Source organism: Aptenodytes forsteri, unplaced genomic scaffold (genome assembly GCF_000699145.1).
Source record: "Aptenodytes forsteri isolate BGI_AS27 unplaced genomic scaffold, ASM69914v1 Scaffold275, whole genome shotgun sequence".
Lineage (NCBI taxonomy): Eukaryota > Metazoa > Chordata > Aves > Sphenisciformes > Spheniscidae > Aptenodytes > Aptenodytes forsteri.
This window is the reverse complement of record NW_008795247.1, coordinates 129,505-135,659: the sequence shown is the minus strand read 5'-3', so window position 1 is coordinate 135,659 and position 6,155 is coordinate 129,505.

Sequence of the window (6,155 nt, the reverse complement as noted above, 5' to 3'; positions counted from 1 at the left end):
AGTGCTCAATATAGTCAGAAGCAAAGTGACTACTAGTACTTAAAGTGCTAGTTTCAAAGTCGGTTTGGTTCAGTGTCCGAAACACGGGTAGAACGGGGGGGGGGGATAGCTAGGGGTGAAATTAAAAACAGACAGCACTGCAACTGCACATGCCACACCAAAAGTGCTTCAAATCACACCATTGCGGAGAGATGCATAACGCTTACGGCTCAGCTTGTGAACACATACGAGCAAACGACTGACACCTTTTAGGTTACGATAAAGAACAGCTCCATTAACTCCATCGCTACAAACCCATTCAGGAAGCAAGTGGTCACAGCTTACGAAAAAAAAACAAACAAACAAAAAACCCACCCCAAAACCAAGAGTCTCTCGGAACATTTACGAGTCTTTGCAACTATGATACTCAAAGTCTAGCAAAAGCAACCCTGGAAAGCCTGCCCAGTGTCTGCAACAAGCTTCGCCGATGCTTATCATGCACTTTACAGAGGAGTCGCGCTGCAGACTGCCTCCTTTTACACGCTATCTTACAGTTAGCCTATTTACCTATTTATTTGTGGTTTGCTTTTTTTTTTTTTTAGCTTTCTGACTATGCATTAAGCTGGCTTTTTTCTCTTAACCACCCTACCAGTCAAAGGACAATTAATGCACGAACAAGACAACGAAGGCGGTCTAGTAAACACTGACATTCCTAACGTCCCGTCCTCATTTTCATGAAGGAAAACGCTCCGGAGAAGGACTTTGGATCAGCACGCTCCTGGAAAGAGGCTGGAAAAGGAGGATTCATCCTGACGGACGTCAGGCACTTCCCCTTTCTCCCTTTAAACACGCGCTTCCCACTGACTGCCCCATCGCCTATTCCAGCTGTTGACATCTGCTTTTTTGTTCCCTCGCGTCGAGCCGCAAGCCCAACCCTACCTTTACACTCGTGCTGGAAAAGCAACGACCCCGCTCGCTGGAAACAGGGTGCAGGAAACCTCCCCGCTAAGGTCTGCGTCGGCCCCAGCCTTCACCCTGGGCTGGAAGCGGCTCCTTGCAGGCTGGGACACGCTCCAGCAGCGCCCTTCCGTCCCCTTACCTCGGGAGCTCGGTGCTTGCGAAAACAGGGCGTTTTCTCCCAAAACGAAAAGTGGCAAATGAAAAAGAGGAAACCAGACCTTCAATTCTCACTCTGTTTCAGCAGGCACCCCAAAAAAAGGTCACCGAATAGCGTAAGTGGCTCCCCAGGCCCCGCGTGCATCGCCGTCAACTCTCCCAGGTGTTGCACAGGGCAACAGCTGGCTGTCCGGCATCTGGCGCGTCTGAGCCGGGCACAAATCTTTTTTATGGAGAAAGCTCTTTTTAAAACAAAAGCGTTGGCTTGCTGGAGTTGGCCGGGCATGTTGGGTATGCTTCAGGTACAGCTGCAGACGTTTTCCTGATCAGAGAGGAAGCACTAGGGAGATGGTTTTTCAGAAGCAGGTAACACCGATACCCCAGGGGAAAAAAAAAAAAGAGTTACAAACCCAGGTCACTTATTTCCACTGCCGCCACAAAGACCTGTATTTAAACGAGCAAAAAGCAAGGTCGCGCGTCCAGGGGCTACGGATGTAGATCCACCTGTGCAGACATACAACTGGTAGAGGAAGGAGCCTGGAAAAGACGTGGGAGCTGGAGAAGGGCGGCGCGAGATCGGCGGCGCCCCGCAGCGAGGCGGGCTTGCGATTTCGGCAGGCGTACGGTGGGGAAACGCCGACTGTCTCAATCCACAACCCAGGTGAGAAAACTGCTGAAATGACGTATCTCGTTGCCAAAACCAGCGAGGTCTGGGGAAAGTAAGACAAGCGCGTGTACGTGGCCGCGACCCTGCCACCCAGCGAGGAACAAGTCCATCAGCGAAGGAGAGCCAGCGCTACGGGGGAGAAGTGTGCCAGCTCGCACACCGACGGCTTTATCGTAAACGACGGTGGAGCCTTGCGGGATTAAAAGCAATCGTTGAGCCTTATGCTGGGCAAAGCAGCACCCTGCAGGACCGTATTCAAGCCTGATCTTGCAAGGCTGGCATATATCACCGTTTCCTATAGGTAGGCGCTGGGGTAACATTTGGTTTAAGTACCGTTGACCTCAACGTTGAGACCAAACCCAAACTTTGTACGTACGGAAAACTTACCAGCCTGAAAACTCCCGTACCAGAATTGCTCATTTTCAAGATCTTTTCATAACATGTTCTTTCCTGCCTTCCCATCGTAAGGATTTTTGGCAGATGATTTGGAAGCGGATAATAAAGCTAATGCTAGGACACTGCGTCGAACTGCACAGCAATTTCCTGCACCGCTCTCACGAGGAAGTTTTCACATCGCGTTGTATTTTTGCCGCTTTAGCTTGTCCTAAGGACACACCGTTGGCCACGTCTGAGACTCCTTGCAATTTTGCCTCCACCTGGACTGGCAACCCCGTTAAATCTTTAAAAAGAAAAGCCGTTACAGGTTTTCTGGGAGGAAAGGCTGCGCGCTAGCCCGTGACCTCACCTTCAGCCCGAGCTCTGGATTTTAAAGGCATTTGTAAGATCCTGCTTCAGCCGGCGGGCTAGATTTTCATCTAAATATTCTTGGCAACTTTTCCAGTCTCCAAAAAACAACTCATTTGAAAGTTTATTAGAAGCAACGTTTTAGTTTTGGAGGCGGAGGCTTTTGCTGCGTCGAAGCCCGCAGCTATCTGCCCGCCACAATTAAATGCTGATTTTCAGCGGGGAATAAAGCGATTCCCAGACACAGCCTATTGCCGAGTAAAACGCGGTCCCAGATCGCTCGGTATCAGAGGCGTAATGCGAACTGAAAATGCGGGGCCGTTTTTAATTCCATGCTAATTATTGCAACAAAAAGCAGACCCTGCAGCGGAAGACCGATTCCGGGAAGAAATAATCACCCATCTTTTGTAGTCCTAGCCACGCTGCTCAAGAAGCAGCTTATTTACAAAATGGCAATCTCCAGAAAAAGGCTGTGTCATCGCTGCCTGAAAAAGCTATATATTCAGATACGTACTGCTACCGTTCTGGGGGTGCTCTGCCCGGGCAATTCTGCTTTGAAACTAAACGCTATAAACTTCAAGTATGGGAAACCGCGTCCTGTTCAACAAGTACCAGCTGCGGGGCTAATGCAACCCACCGTACCACAGAAATGTCGCTTGGAGATCCCTGCTTTGAAAGTCATGCTTTCGGTTCAGAGAAGGAAAATCATACGACCTTTAAATTATTTATATGTGAAAAGGTGCTTTCAATAAAAGCACCAATGATGCGTAAACCAAAATGAAATTCCAAATGCAGACTTTCTGCGTGTTGTATGGTTACTTAAATGTGGACGAGAAGCATCTTCTTCCCCCCCCCTGCACAAAAACATCCATCGTGCAGGATGACGTAAAAACGCCCTTTTTTGTATGCAGGAAAGAAAAAACCAATGTATAAAACCACGAACCTGCAGAGCAGTTGTGAAAGGGATGGAAAAAACCCCAAGTAGCAGGCATGCAATCTGCTTCTGTTCCCCCACGTACCACCGTAGTCCCTGCAGAGGCTCTAACACAAGACCGCACTGCGAGACAACCTCATGGAGACGTCAACCCGCACCTTTGGGTCACAGCCAAGCAAGACACCAAGCGCCTCGGCAAGTCCTCCCGTGGCGGCAGTTTCCCCTTGACCATCAAGATACAGTCTTCGTCAAAGAGCAAACGTCTCCAGGGGAGCAACGTGTACGTGACAAATTTATTCACGGGGACCTCGCGACCACAGCCGCTGCTTCTGCCTTGGGATGCCACCACCACCACCTCGCTACCGTGGAAAGGGCTCTGCTCGGTGTTCTCCATCTCTCCTCGCTGGGTATCCACACGCGTTGCTAGTCATCAGTGATGCCCGCATCCAGCATTACGAGACGTGGTCCTGGGGGGCGGCAGAATAACTCCAGTACATCACCCTGCTGTAATGACGGTGCCTGAAGACGGGAACATTGGACCACGGGGACCGCATGTTGAAAGCAAAACATCTTATTACCATTGGTTAAGCTTCATAATGCACACTTACGAGTAAGATAGAGGTTATATGGAGATCACTTTGCTTGCTACCAGCTACAGCTGCTGGGATTAAATGCAGCAGCTGTTGAGCGGTGCGGAAGGGGGGGGGGCGTAGCTTGGCAGAAAACAGTCCCCTAACTTGAAATTCAACCAGAAATCATTTTTTTTCTGCTGTACAAAAAGCCACAGCATCCTAGACAACAGCTGGTGACCAAGTACTGCCCTCGAAACGCACCCCTCCAACTCAACACCCGCCTCAGCATCTACCACCTTGCAGGGGTGCCGCAACACCGACGCAACACGGGAAGATGGGAGGGGACCGCTTTCGCTTGGGGGGGACGACACCTCTCCCGTCAACGGATCGAGCCCAGGTGCAAAGCAGGATGCTGCAAATACAGGAGCTCCCTGCTCGTCTAATCACAACCCCTTCTTGCGGCACACAGGCGTTTATCGGAAATTTTGCGTCGCCATGAAGGCAGAAAGGTGGATTACACCTCGTATATAACCCGAATTCAGCGTGGTTGGCTAGCCCAGCGACAACGCTCTGCAAACGCTCGCCTGGTGGTGATTCAGATGTGTGATTTTTGGTTTGTTTTCTTTAAGTTTCCGTGCAATGGTTTTGACAGTAAATGCCATCCTGAGACGGTTTCTAAAGAACATAAGTTTCTTCCAGCACGAATTGCACCTTCCATCTAAGATCAAAAATACGGTTATCTTTCCTAGAGGTCAGAGGTCAGGAAAAAGCTATTTTGGACCATCTACTAAAGAATCACTAACATAGTTTAGCAGCACCAGCTTTTTTAGCCCAAATTAGTTTACCTTCCAGCCAACCTTCTACAAGCAGCTTCAAATTGCATCAGACCCTATCCAGGGGAACGCTCTGTTCTGGCCTCCCCTTTCCCGATATTACAACTCTTATTTCACATTAGTTTCTGCATTCATACAAAATTCAAAGGAGAAGGACCTTCACTAGTAAAAGAGGACTCCAGCTATTGCTAGCACAAAACTACCGATTTTTCTTCTTCTAGAAAACAAACTGCTTGGCTAGAAAGGTGGGAAGCTCTTGGAAGACTGAAAGCCTGGAGGAGGCTGGTGTTTAGGCTGAGGCAAGTGAAAAATACCCGTGTCTTACCCTCTCGCTTGTTCTCTTTTGCACGGCATCTTCAGCCTCGCTGAGCGGAAGAGGTCGGCATAGGTTTTGAACCACCGGAGAGAGCAGCTCTAGGGCTTACTGCTACAGCTCAGGGGCTGCAGTACGGAGGAGGATGAACTTCACTTTGTGGAGAGCCTGAGAAGGTGAGGAAGTTAAGAGGATCTTCCAGCGGGTGCTTGCTCTTTCTCCTCCTGTGGCCCAGAGGGGCTGAGAAGGCTGCATCTCTCTGCAGAGGGCACTTCAGAGCCTATCTCAGGAGGAGGTCTGGAGACAAACAACGGGGGTGGTAGACCAGTCCACCCCAGAGAGCCGCCATGCTCTCCGAAACAGCCTGCAAAGTCCACGCCGTGGCTCAGTCTTCACTCGTACCTCTTGGCTCATGTCTCAAGAGCTTGCTCTAACTTTCCGTTCCTCTTTTGGGGGGCTTGCAGAAATACTTTGGGGGTGGCATCTTCTCCTTTATAGGTCAGGCAGCAAAAGCGACTGCATCTTTGCCAGGTTTGGAATTGCAGTCCCCTCCCGTTCTTGGATCGCCTCGGAAATGGCAAGAAGCTTTCAGAAACCGTGGGCTGCTGTTGAAACCTTGTGAGGCTGTGGGTTGTCTAAAAAGGGATAAGCACGTTTAGGGAGGTTATCCCTACTTTAGAGGGTGTCTCCTAAGAGCAGAAAAGAGGTGAGAAAAGCAATAGGTCAAACTGCAGTTTGCTGCTGCAGGGAGGAGTAAGTGGGCACCACCTCTGCCTTACGCTCTGGATTGTGGGTTTTCTTGCGGATGCACACGTACCAGCACAAAACACGCACTGCCAAACAAACTGAGAGTTTTAAGCTGTTTTTAAAAGAAAAGCCTCTGTAATATGCCTTCACCAAGATAACCCACAGTTAAAAGCTGGCAGCATCTGTGAGAATGTTCAGCAGGTGACTCCAGCACCTCCCTCCTCTTCTTTTTTTTTTTTCTTCTTTTTTT